This window comes from Scyliorhinus torazame, chromosome 18 (genome assembly GCF_047496885.1).
Source record: "Scyliorhinus torazame isolate Kashiwa2021f chromosome 18, sScyTor2.1, whole genome shotgun sequence".
Taxonomy (NCBI): domain Eukaryota; kingdom Metazoa; phylum Chordata; class Chondrichthyes; order Carcharhiniformes; family Scyliorhinidae; genus Scyliorhinus; species Scyliorhinus torazame.
Window position 1 is genome coordinate 151,738,367 of NC_092724.1, and position 13,601 is coordinate 151,751,967.

Genomic DNA, 13,601 nt, shown 5'->3' on the forward strand with positions numbered 1-13,601 from the left:
AACCGGGGCACCCGGAGGAAACGCACGCAGCCACGGGGAGTACGTGCAGACTCCGCACAGTCAACCAACACTGGAATTGAACTGGGTTTCTGGCGCTGTGTGTCAGCAGTGCTAACCACTGTGCCGCCGTGTCACCCATCTATTTAATGATACTTTTCAACACAGCTTTTGCCTATTTTTTAAATTAACAGATGTAAGGTTTTCATTTTCGGTTGCAGTGGGAGTTCATGCAAGGGCTTTGTTAATTTGCGCTTCGTAGCAATTTGATTTGGTTCTGCACTATTAGCTGAGGTTTTCTCCCTCCAGCCCTGCTGTGTAGTGTTGGTCTGTGGGCGGCAGTGAGCAGTCAGATGGAGATCCATCACAGCAGATCTCTGCCCACTTTGGTGGACATCCCAAATCATGCCTTGACTCCCGACGGCAGGCACTTGGGTGCATACAAATAAGGCACCAGAGATACACCATGGGGTCATACACACCAATGCTTTCCTTCTCTCGTTAAAAAGCAATTGAACCAATCTTTACATATGAAAACTAAAGGAGCCTGATATCCCTGCACAAAGCAGTAGGAAGGGCAGTATTACATTATTTATATAAGAAGTCAGTTGCAAAGAAATTCCAGTGTAATTCCTCGCTAACACCTTTACAGTACTGCCTTGTCTACCGCATCAAATATGTATCATCCATCACTCTTTAAGCAAGAACAGTACTCATTCATAATTGATTGCATACTGCCCTCTCAGACCAAAACAACCAGAATACCAAATGACGAGAGTTCAGATTTAGGCTATATGAACCTGTCAGAATTCGAGATGAAGTAAAACGTATTGGTTGTGATTCTGGGGAGCAACAAGAAGCAAAGTTAACTCTTTCTGGCTCAGCGCTAAATCAGTTAGGAGTTCAAAAGACCACATGGTTGTAATACACGAGGGCCCGACCACCGCAGTCTTCAATCAAGGAGCACCAATGAAATGGTGGCTGAGTTGGTTGCCAGGTTTATCTTGACCAGACTAGAGTACATCTGGCCTCAATCTGTCAAGGACTGGCAGGAAATCAGCAGGATTCTTGGTCCTGACGGTGGCGCCCGTTGGAAAATGAGCGTTAGCTTATGTCTGGAAGTCAGGATCTGCCAGATTTTGATACTTCTAGAGCGAAGTATCCTGCGGACACTCGCTGAGGGGGATTCTGTCTCCATGGGGCACTTTGGAACTGTCCACATTGAAGAGTTTTACTAAGATATTCTGCTAATTGAGGGACAGCAGAGAGACTGCCTGCACCAGAACGTTGGGAGATGATGTGTGGAGCTGTGTGTCGAGAACTTTCTTACCTCTTTACTAATTAAAACTCAAATGTTCATAACTCCATGGGGGAGGATTGGATGTGAGCATCTGTTGTTGGACACACATAGCGTTTATTGCAAAAGAATTGGACGCAAATAAATAAATAAAAACAGGACGTGCAGCAAATTATGCAGAGACTCGGGCAGCACCTACCGAGATAAGAAGGTAGAGCTCTTCATTTAGGTCGATGGCCTTGCGTCAAGCTCTTGAGGGAGATCTAACTCTCCACAATCCACACCTCTGCCCTAGGTGTAGTGATCAGATATGCGGAGCAGATAGGCTTCACATTCAATCCATACTGAACTAGCCAACCTCAGCCTGGCGAGAGTACAGATGCTCCAATTGGCTGGGTGAGGGAAAACATCAACCAGGTTTTCCATTCTGATTAGCTATTCGGTGACGCACAGTTGTAGTCTACGTGTGTGGATGCCTGGCGAGTACAGGATTGGCCTCACGCAGTTAATCTAGATGACTAAGATTCACTCTCAAGATTCATCTTGCACCTGGGTGGGCATTTGCAGGATGTGCTGGAAGGCCACTGTCATTCAGCAGACTATCTCACAGCAGGAGTTACCACTTTGAAGAGAAGATAGAAGAAATAAAGTGACAGGCAACATGTGTAATAGTAAGATGTGGGCCTGAATTTCTCGCTCGCCCGCCAGTGTGTTTTTAGTGGTGGGGCTTGCGGGGGGGGGGGCAACATGGAATTTTAAAGGGACAGGATTCCCTCTGCATTCCTGCCCACCCTGACCTTGCAGTGATTTCACACTGAGGCAGGCAAGGCCTCGGTTGCGACATCCACTCTCTCCCCAGTTGAGGCTTATCAGTGGCCACTTAAAGAGCTGCTTCCCACCCAGTACCAATTTTTAGGCTGGCTGGAGGATTTACCTGGCTTAGGTGAAGCCCATAGATCATCTCAGGTAGGAAGGCAAGAAAGGTGCCGCCATCGGATGCCCCCTTCTGACTTCAGGCATCCCCCCCACCTCCCCTTAAGATCTGATGTCCTCTGGACAATCCTCCGCCCCCTGGTCTCTTCCCTGACATCCCCCTTGCCCCTTCACAACCGCCCTCCCCACCTAAGCCATCCCTATCCTTCCTGCCTGGGATCTCTTAACCTTACCTACCCTTCAGTGCCAGGACTTATGCTCAGGTATATGGGTGGCATAGTGGCACAGTGGTTAGCACTGCTGCCTCATACGCTAGGGACCCGGATTCAATTCCAGCCTTGGGTGGCTGTCTGCGTGGAGTTTGAACTTTCTCCCCGTGTCTGCCTGGGTTTCCTCCGGATGCTCCGGTTTCCTCCCACAGTCCAAAGCTGTGCAGGTTAGGTGGATTGGCCATGCTAAGTTGTCCCTTAGTGTCCAAAGGTTAGGTGGGGTTATAGGGATAGGGCGGGGGAATGGGCCTAGGTGCTCTTTCAGACGGTGGGTACAGGCGCTATGATTCTATGTTGGTGCACTTCCTCTTCTGTCCACTGCAGCTCTTGACACTGCAGGGGTTGGAGCGCTGCCAGCCAATCAGATTGGCCAGCAGCCCTCCAAGGCTGTGCTTCCTCCCAAGTGAGGGACAGAGGTCCAAGCTGCTGCCAATTGATGTTCGTTAGAATGTGAAATAGCTGCGGGACATTCAGAGTTGGTGGGGATGCGTTTTCTCACCAGCTCTTCAGATGCCAAGAAGGGATATCCCACCATCCCAAAAAATTGAGGCCATGGGTTCAGTCTGTGCATCCCGGCACAGTGAGTTCCCAGCCTTAATAGCAGAGGGGTGCAAAACAAAAACTGTGACTATTCTGACTTCCCTGAGGAATTAACAACAAAAAGAATTTCAACCGCAGTCATGACTGGGCAGCAGGGCTTGAGAAAGTTAAACGATATTCCAATATATAAAAATAACTAGTCAGGATGGACTGGATGATGGAGTGCTCAGCACCAATTCTGCGATGTTGCACTCAGAGAGCGAGTGCTGTGTATTCTGCCCACATTCAGTGTCGCATTGGGTTAGGGGGTTTGATGGCACATTGCTCTCAAATACACCAACGAAAAAGTCTTGTTGACTTTTGGAGGCTGCACAAGCAGGATGCATTGGCATCATTGTAACCCAAGATTCAATGGAAATGAGGTGAAATATGCCCCACAAGAAACTCCCTGTGTTCTGAATCCTCTTGAACACTATGCAGCCATAGAACACGATTTTCCAGGGCAGCATGTGTTGCAGTGGATAGCACTGGGACTGCGGTGCTGAGGACCTGGGTTCGAATCCCGGCCCTGGGTCACTGTCCGTGTGGAGTTTGCACATTCTCCCCATGTCTGCGTGGGTTTCACCCCACAACCCAAAGATGTGCAGGGTAGGTGGATTGGCCACGCTAAATTGCCCCTTAATTGGAAAAGAAAAATAATTGGGTACCCTAAATTTATTTTTAAAAACGAAAACAGTTTTCCACCTTGCTCACTCCAAGGTCCGCGGGCCAGGGGGATTTTTGGCAATTTGGATTTTGCTGCATTGCTTGACCCTTTTACAATTTTTACATTTTTTTTCAGTAATTTGGTCATAAATTCATGCAACCTAGACTGTCCTGTCTGCATACACCTGCAGGTAAAGCATTATTCCTGCATACCTGAACACTAACCACACAGCTCAGGAGGGGTAACTCTCTGGACCCACCAACAGCTATTATCACCTACTTGAATAAGATGTCCAGGAGAAGAGGAAGTCACACTGGTTCTTCAGGAATCTGACAGCCACCCAAGAAATTGCTATTTATTCAAAGCTGGCTGCACCCAAATGACCACCGAATCCCTACAGTGCAGAAGGAGGCCATTCGATCCATTAGGTCTCCACTGATCCTCTGAAAGATCACCCTACCTAGGCCCAATCCCCTGCCCATCCCAATTACCCCACCAACTTGCACATCCCTGGACAATAAGGGGCAATTTATCATGGCCAATCCACCTAACCCGCACGTCTTTGGACTGTGGGAGACACCGGAGAAACCCACGCAGACACGGGGAGAACGTGCAGATTCCGCACAATGACCCAAGGTCGGAATTGAACACGGGTCCCTGGCACTGTCAGGCAGCAGTGCTAACCACTGTGTCCTCCCCCCCCCCCCCGCCACCTGGGCATGTCTGTAAAATGTGTAACGTGTCTGTGTAATCTGCTAGAAGCACTAGTGGACCAAACGCTAATTAACGATGTAAATAGTGTCCAGTTACATAAAAGCTTGATGCTGTGAAGATGTTTCACAGGACTGTCCCGGTGTGGGGTGAGGTTCCAGGAGCAGAATAATACCCTCATGACTTTGAGATGGTGACGGGAGGTTTTATCAGACATGCCCAGTTGTGAGGGGGGTGGGGGGGCACATATTTAGGAGGGTGGGTAAATTATGTTCCATTTACATTTGGGTCAGAGTCAATTATTTGAGGATGGGTCATTGTGCAATATCATCAGCCCGTTTGCATCGAAAACACTGGGGGCGTTTAACACTTAGACCTTGCACATACCTCTCAATGTTATTACATAACATACACTTCCTACAATACAGCAGTGACATACTTGGATACAATGCGCTTTGGGATTTCCTGATTTCATGAATGGCATTGGATAACTGCAAAGTCTTTTTTTGAACCTGGCCAACAGTGTTGACAAAGCAGATTGGATAGGCCAATCAGCGGCCTCACTAGTCTCCAGAGCTTGCGAGCAGAACCGATAGGGCAGCAATATCTGAAAACGCGAGATAGATTGATTATCAGACGTCACAGTCTTAGCTTTACTGGCGTTTAGAAATTGCCAGGTGTACTGAAATTCAGAATGCCCCATTCACCGGTTGTCAATTTGGCTGTGGACTGACTGCTCTTCAAACGGCTGCTGAGTGGTTAGCACCGTTGCTTCACAGCGCCAGGGTCCTGGGTTCGATTCCCGGCTTGGGTCACTGTCTGTGCGGGGTCTGCACGTTCTCCCCGTGTCTGCGTGGGTTTCCTCCGGGTGCTCCGGTTTCTTCCCACAATTCCTTAAAGACGTGCTGTTAGGTGAATTGGACATTCTGAATTCTCCCGAACAGGCGCCGGAGTGTGGCGACTAGGGGCTTTTCACAGTAACTTCATTGCAGTGTTAATGTAAGCCTACTTGTGACAATAAAGATTTTTTAAACATGACCCGGGTGTGCTTGATGTCTAGAGAAACCGGAGTTCTGCCTCAAAAATAATCTTAATTATGAAGTTGCTGAAATTGGTTTCAGTTAGTAACTTGGCCGGTTTTGCAGTACTTAGAGAATATTTAATTTTAAACTCTAGCATTCTCAAGAAGTTTGAATACTATTGCTGTGAATGTGATGCCCAAGGAGAGATTTTGCCTCTCCAAACGCCCATCCAAGCTGTATATTTTGCACCCATTGCTACGCTTCTTTGTCCAAGTTTCAGCATTAGGGTTCTGTGTCTTCCACCACCAACATCTTAGCTGCCGAATCAAACACAAGATTTGCAGAGCCCCTTGTCACATGGCGGGAAGGTGAGGGTCAGAACCAGGCCGCAGGGTGTGACAAAGAACAATGGACACGGAAAGCAAGTCCAATCTACAGATATTCTGACGTGTACACTCTGCATTGATTGGAAACCGCAGTTAAATATTGCTCAAATTCAGTTTGGCAATGCAGTAAATTGAAACATATTTCAAAAAATATTTCAGTGTAGTAAGCTGCTGGCTGAAATCTTCCCTATGCTTGTTTTAAAATACGAGTGTTAGTTCAATTTGAATGTCTGTTTCTGACAGGAATAAAATAGGCTTCCAGATAGATTATTCACTTAACACAAATTAATGCAATATATGTGTAACGCAGAAAGCTGCAAGATTTGACTGATTTTAGCAATATTCCTCCTATGTAGGTCAACAAAAGAGCTTCCGTGATAACAGCCTTTAGCTGCAGAGCATTCGACACTGAAATGTGCAACAAATCAATTAGGTATTACAATAATAAAATATGTTTGTGTACCATTGGGAAGTGTCTGATTGGACTGTACTTCGCTTTGCAAATTGAAGAGCGATTCAATAAATACCATTCCTTGCTGATTATTATTTTCAGAGGGAAGCACTCGTGTATTGGAGATTAAGAACTAAAATCATTGTCTCCTTTTGATAAGTGTATGTTCAACCATTCTATAATTGTTTTTTTTTGATTTAAGAGTACCCAATTCTTTTTTTTCCAATTAAAGGGCAATTTAACGTGGCCAATTCACCTATCCTGCATGTCTTTTTGGGTCACACGGACAGTGACCCGGGACAGGGACCGAACCCTGGTCCTCGGCTCCATGCGGCAGCAGTGCTAACCACTGCGCCACCATGTTGCCTGCAACATTCTTATGATCAGCTCGATTTCATAGATTATCATAGAATTTACAGTGCAGAAGGAGGCCATTCGGCCCATCGAGTCTGCACCGGCTCTTGGAAAGAGCACCCCACCCAAGGTTCACACCGCTACCCTATCCCCATAACCCAGTAACCCCACCCTACACTAAGGGCAATTTTGGACACTATGGGCAATTTAGCATGGCCAATCTACCTAACCCGCACATCTTTGGACTGTGGGAGGAAACCGGAGCACCCGGAGGAAACCCACGCACACACGGGGAGGATGTCCAGACTCCTCACAGACAGTGACCCAATCCGGAATCGAACCTGGGACCCTGGAGCTGTGAAGCATTTGTGCTATCCACAATGCTACCGTGCTGCCCAGATTTATAATGATATATGTGAAATAATGCGACAGGAAACGGTTCTGGAAACCACCTGTTAATATTTTTATTAGCTTACAATTCCCTTTTAACTAAAAATAGAGCCAAAAATGTTTTCTAACTCTTTAGGTAAGTATGCTCATCACACAAGAATGTCCAACTTAATCTCAGAATTGTAGAAATGCACGGCACAGGATAAGGTCACCTGGCCCATTGAGTTTCGAAGACTAACACAGTTAGTTGCACTCCTTCATTCCCTGTATCCCTTCAATCTCAGTTTCTCTAGTCTATCCACCTAACTGTCATCCCTCATCACTGGAACTATTCAGTAAATTTCCTCTGTATCTTTTTTCAAAGCGTCCAGATCCTTTCCAAAATGTGATGCCCCAGAATTGTACACTACCCCAGCTGCAGTCAAATTGATCTCGTATGTAGGTTTGGCAGGGTAGGTGGATTGGCCATGCTAAATTGCCACTTAATTGGAGAGAAAAAAAACAATTGGGCACTTTAAATTGAAAAAAAGGTTTGGCAAAATTTCCTGACTTTTGCATTCCATTCCTTTACTAATAAAGCCCAGGATCCCACATGCTTCATGTTGAACTGTTTTGTTAATCTGCCTTGCCATATTTAAACATTGATGCAAAACACCCAGTGGTCTCTTTCCTCTTGCACACCTTCACAATTGTACCATTTATTTAGCTCCATTATCTCTCCACATTCATAGAATCATAAACTGCCCAACCCCCCTGGAAGGCCTAAAGATCAAGGGGGAGGGGTCCTCCCCCCCCCCCCCCCTCCCCACCAGGGGAATGAAGGTGACGGGCAAGTGAGGTGAGGAACCCCAACGATGTAAGGACACGGAAGGGGGGAACTGCACACAAGTCCTTTTTTTTTTAACAACAACCTCGGCACAATGTTCATCTTTACCCCTTGGACCCAAAGTCAATTGCAATGCACCCACCTCTTGAGATCCTCCCTGGCCTTCTCCTCCAGCATTGTTAAATTTCACTTGTGCGGGCGGCATGTGGCGCAGTGGTTAGCACTGGGACTGCGACGCTGAGGACCGAGGTTCAATCCCGGCCCCGGGTCACTGTCCGCGTGGAGTTTGCACGTTCTCCCATGTCGGTGTGGGTTTCACCCCCACAACCCAAAGATGTGCAGGGTAGGCGGATTGGCCACGCTAGGTTGCCCCTTAATTGGAAAAAAAAATTTGAATACACTGAAACAAGAGTTTTAATTTAAGTTTCACTTGCAAAGCATCGGCCATTCCCTCCCTACTTGAATCCCTAGGTATCTGAACCTGCTTCTAGCCACCTTAAATGGCATTCCCCCTAATTTGGCTCACAGTCCCAACTCCTCCACTGGGAATACTTTGCTTTTCCCTACATCCAACTTATACACCGAGAACCTCCCAAACCTGTCCAACAGGCCCATGACTGGCCCCATACTCTCCAGCGGGTCCGAAACATACAACAATAGTCATCAGCATAGAGTGACACCCAATGCTCCCTCCGCCCCTCATAATCCCTTGCCACTCTGCCGGCCCTCTAAGAGCCATTGTCAGAGGGACGACAGCCAGTGCAAACAGCAGTGGCGGCAATGGGCACCCCTGCCTTGTTCCCCTGTACAATTCAAAGTTCCGTGAGCCCATGTCAAGGACACTCGTCCTTGGTGCCACATATAACAAGCCACAAACCTTGGTCCAAACCCAAACCTTCCCAGTTCCTCAATCAGGTACCACCACTCCACCCAGTCAAATGCCTTCTCCGCTTTCATGGACACCACTACCTCCAGTACCTGGGCCCCCGACAGGGTCATAATCACGTTCAACAGCCTCATTACATTACTAGAAAGCGGCTACCCTTTATGTTGCCTCCTCCGCAACCATCCCCGGGTCACAACCTTCCACCCTTCCTGCCATTAACTTAGCCAACACTTTCACATCTGTATTGAACAATGCTATGGGCCTTTACGTCCCACATTATAGGGGAGGCGGTGGCGTAGTGGCACTGTCGCTGGACTAGCAATCCAGAGATTCAGGATAATGATCTGGGGACCCGGGTTCGAATCCCACTATGGCAGGTGATGGAATTTAAACTCAATAAAATATCTGGAAATAAAAGTCTAATGAGCACCATCCTGGAACTCTATCCCCGACAGCACAGTGGGTGTACCTACACCGCAGGGACTGCAGTGGTTCAAAAAGGCAGCTCATGACCATCTTCTGAAGGGCAAGTAGGGATGGGCGATAAATGCTGACTTAAGCAGCAACTCCCACATCCTGTGAATGGATAGAAATAAAAGTCCTTGCAAAGTGCAGTACATCACACTTTGGCCTAGTTTCGGGAGCCGTTCGGAGGAGGAGGAGCAGTCTCTGTCAGGGAGAGAACCTGAGAACATCGAAGAAGGTAAGTAAGTGATTTTTACTCATTTTTACTTTTATACCTTTTTTCAAAGTGTGTATGTCGGGGGGAAACTGAAATGACATCACAGAAAAGCTGTGACCTGAGTGGCTGGTTGGGAATCTACACTAAATTTAAAAAATTAAGCATTGGTAACTAATTAAACATAATTACTTAATTATAATTTAGAGGGGTATCTAAGCCAGAGATCGGAGTGTACTATATTTAGCTTTCGCATTTATATTAGAGATCTAGTGCTAGGAAACAGATAGTTAACAGTAACTTTTTTAAAAATTAAAAAATATATTTTTTTAAATTTTAAACTTTTAATTTTAATTAATTGACGCAATGTCAATTAGAGGGGTGCAGTGCTCTGACTGTGAGATGTGGCAGGACCGGGAGGCTTCCAGTGTCCCGGATGTCTTCATCTGCAGAATGTGCACCCAACTGGAGCTCCTCACAGACCGCATGGTTCGGTTGGAGCAGCAATTGGATGCACTTAGGAGCATGCAGGTGGCGGAAAGCGTCATAGATCGCAGTTATATAAATGTGGTCACACCCAAGGTGCAGGCAGAGAAATGGGTGACCACCAGAAAGGGCAGGCAGTCAGTGCAGGAATCCCCTGTGGTTGTCCCCCTCTCGAACAGGTATACCCCTTTGGATACTGTCGGGGGGGATGGCCTATCAGGGGAAAACAACAGCAGCAGCCAGAGCAGTGGCACCACAGCTGGCTCTGATGTTTAGAAGGGAGGGTTAAAGCGCAGAAGAGCAATAGTAATAGGGGACTCTATAGTCAGGGGCACAGATAGACGCTTCTGTGGACGTGAAAGAGACTTCAGGATGGTATGTTGCCTCCCTGGTGCCAGGGTCCAGGATGCCTCCGAACGGGTAGAGGGCATCCTGAAGGGGGAGGGAAAATAGGCAGAGGTCATTGTACATATTGGTACTAACGACATAGGCAGGAAGGGGCATGAGGTCCTGCAGCAGGAGTTCAGGGAGCTAGGCAGAAAGTTAAAAGACAGGACCTCTAGGGTTGTAATCTCGGGATTACTCCCTGTGCCACGTGCCAGTGAGGCTAGAAATAGGAAGATAGAGCAGCTAAACACGTGGCTAAACAGCTGGTGTAGGAGGGAGGGTTTCCGTTATCTGGACCACTGGGAGCTCTTCCGGGGCAGGTGTGACCTATATAAGAAGGACGGGTTGCATCTAAACTGGAGAGGCATAAATATCCTGGCCGCGAGGTTTGCTAGTGTCACACGGGAGGGTTTAAACTAGTATGGCAGGGGGGGTGGGCACGGGAGCAATAGGTCAGAAGGTGAGAGCATTGAGGGAGAACTAGGGAATAGGGACAGTGGGGCTCTGAGGCAGAGCAGACAGGGAGAAGTTGCTGAACACAGCGGGTCTGTGGCCTGAAGTGCATATGTTTTAATGCAAGAAGTATTATGGGTAAGGCAGATGAACTTAGAGCTTGGATTAGTACTTGGAACTATGATGTTGTTGCCATTACAGAGACCTGGTTGAGGGAAGGGCAGGGTTGGCAGCTAAACGTTCCAGGATTTAGATGTTTCAGGCGGGATAAAGGGGGATGTAAAAGGGGTGACGGAGTTGCGCTACTGGTTAGGGATACTATCACAGCTGTACTGCGGGAGGACACCTCAGAGGGCAGTGAGGCTATATGGGTAGAGATCAGGAATAAGAAGGGTGCAGTCACAATGTTGGGGGTTTACTACAGGCCTCCCAACAGCCAGCGGGAGATAGAGGAGCAGATAGGTAGACAGATTTTGGAAAAGAGTAAAAACAACAGGGTTGTGGTAATGGGAGACTTCAACTTCCCCAATATTGACTGGGACTCACTTAGTGCCAGGGGCTTAGACGGGGCGGAGTTTGTAAGGAGCATCCAGGAGGGCTTCTTAAAACAATATGTAGACAGTCCAACTAGGGAAGGGGCGGTACTGGACCTGGTATTGGGGGATGAGCCCGGCCAGGTGGTAGGTGTTTCAGTAGGGGAGCATTTCGGGAACAGTGACCACAATTCAGTAAGTTTTAAAGTGCTGGTGGACAAGGATAAGAATGGTCCTAGGATGAATGTGCGAAATTGGGGGAAGGCTAATTATAACAATATTAGGCGGGAACTGAAGAACGTAGATTGGGGGCGGATGTTTGAGGGCAAATCAACATCTGACATGTGGGAGGCTTTCAAGTGTCAGTTGAAAGGAATTCAGGACCAGCATGTTCCTGTGAGGAAGAAGGATAAATACGGCAATTTTCGGGAACCTTGGATAACGAGAGATATTGTAGGCCTCGTCAAAAAGAAAAAGGAGGCATTTGTCTGGGCTAAAAGGCTGGGAACAGACGAAGCCTGTGTGGAATATAAGGAAAGTAGGAAGGAACTTAAGCAAGGAGTCAGGAGGGCTAGAAGGGGTCACGAAAAGTCATTGGCAAATAGGGTTAAGGATAATCCCAAGGCTTTTTACACGTACATAAAAAGCAAGAGGGTAGCCAGGGAAAGGGTTGGCCCACTGAAGGATAGGCAAGGGAATCTATGTGTGGAGCCAGAGGAAATGGGCAAGGTACTAAATGAATACTTTGCATCAGTATTCACCAAAGAGAAGAAATTGGTAGATGTTGAGTCTGGAGAAGGGTGTGTAGATAGCCTGGGTCACATTGAGATCCAAAAAGACGAGGTGTTGGGTGTCTTAAAAAATATTAAGGTAGATAAGTCCCCAGGGCCTGATGGGATCTACCCCAGAATACTGAAGGAGGCTGGAGAGGAAATTGCTGAGGCCTTGACAGAAATCTTTGGATCCTCACTGTCTTCAGGTGATGTCCCGGAGGACTGGAGAATAGCCAATGTTATTCCTCTGTTTAAGAAGGGTAGCAAGGATAATCCAGGGAACTACAGGCCGGTGAGCCTTACTTCAGTGGTAGGGAAATTACTGGAGAGAATTCTTCGAGACAGGATCTACTCCCATTTGGAAGCAAATGGACGTATTAGTGAGAGGCAGCATGGTTTTGTGAAGGGGAGGTCGTGTCTCACTAACTTGATAGAGTTTTTCAAGGAGGTCACTAAGATGATTGATGCAGGTAGGGCAGTGGATGTTGTCTATATGGACTTTAGTAAGGCCTTTGACAAGGTCCCTCATGGTAGACTAGTACAAAAGGTGAAGTCACACGGGATCAGGGGTGAGCTGGCAAGGTGGATACAGAACTGGCTAGGTCATAGAAGGCAGAGAGTAGCAATGGAAGGATGCTTTTCTAATTGGAGGGCTGTGACCAGTGGTGTTCCACAGGGATCAGTGCTGGGACCTTTGCTGTTTGTTGTATATATAAATGATTTGGAGGAAAATGTAACTGGTCTGATGAGTAAGTTTGCAGACGACACAAAGGTTGGTGGAATTGCGGATAGCGATGAGGACTGTCAGAGGATACAGCAGGATTTAGATTGTTTGGAGACTTGGGCGGAGAGATGGCAGATAGAGTTTAATCCGGACAAATGTGAGGTAATGCTTTTTGGAAGGTCTAATGCAGGTAGGGAATATACAGTGAATGGTAGAACCCTCAAGAGTATTGAAAGTCAAAGAGATCTAGGAGTACAGGTCCACAGGTCACTGAAAGGGGCAACACAGGTAGAGAAGGTAGTCAAGAAGGCATACGGCATGCTTGCCTTCATTGGCCGGGGCATTGAGTATAAGAATTGGCAAGTCATGTTGCAGCTGTATAGAACCTTAGTTAGGCCACACTTGGAGTATAGTGTTCAATTCTGGTCGCCACACTACCAGAAGGATGTGGAGGCTTTAGAGAGGGTGCAGAAGAGATTTACCAGAATGCTGCCTGGTATGGAGGGCATTAGCTATGAGGAGCGGTTGAATAAACTCGGTTTGTTCTCACTGGAACGAAGGAGGTTGAGGGGCGACCTGATAGAGGTCTACAAAATTATGAGGGGCATAGACAGATTGGATAGTCAGAGGCTTTTCCCCAGGGTAGAGGGGTCAATTACTAGGGGGCATAGGTTTAAGGTGAGAGGGGCAAGGTTGAGAGTAGATGTACGAGGCAAGTTTTTTACGCAGAGGGTAGTGGGTGCCTGGAACTCGCTACCGGAGGAGGTGGTGGAAGCAGGGACGATAGTGACATTTAAG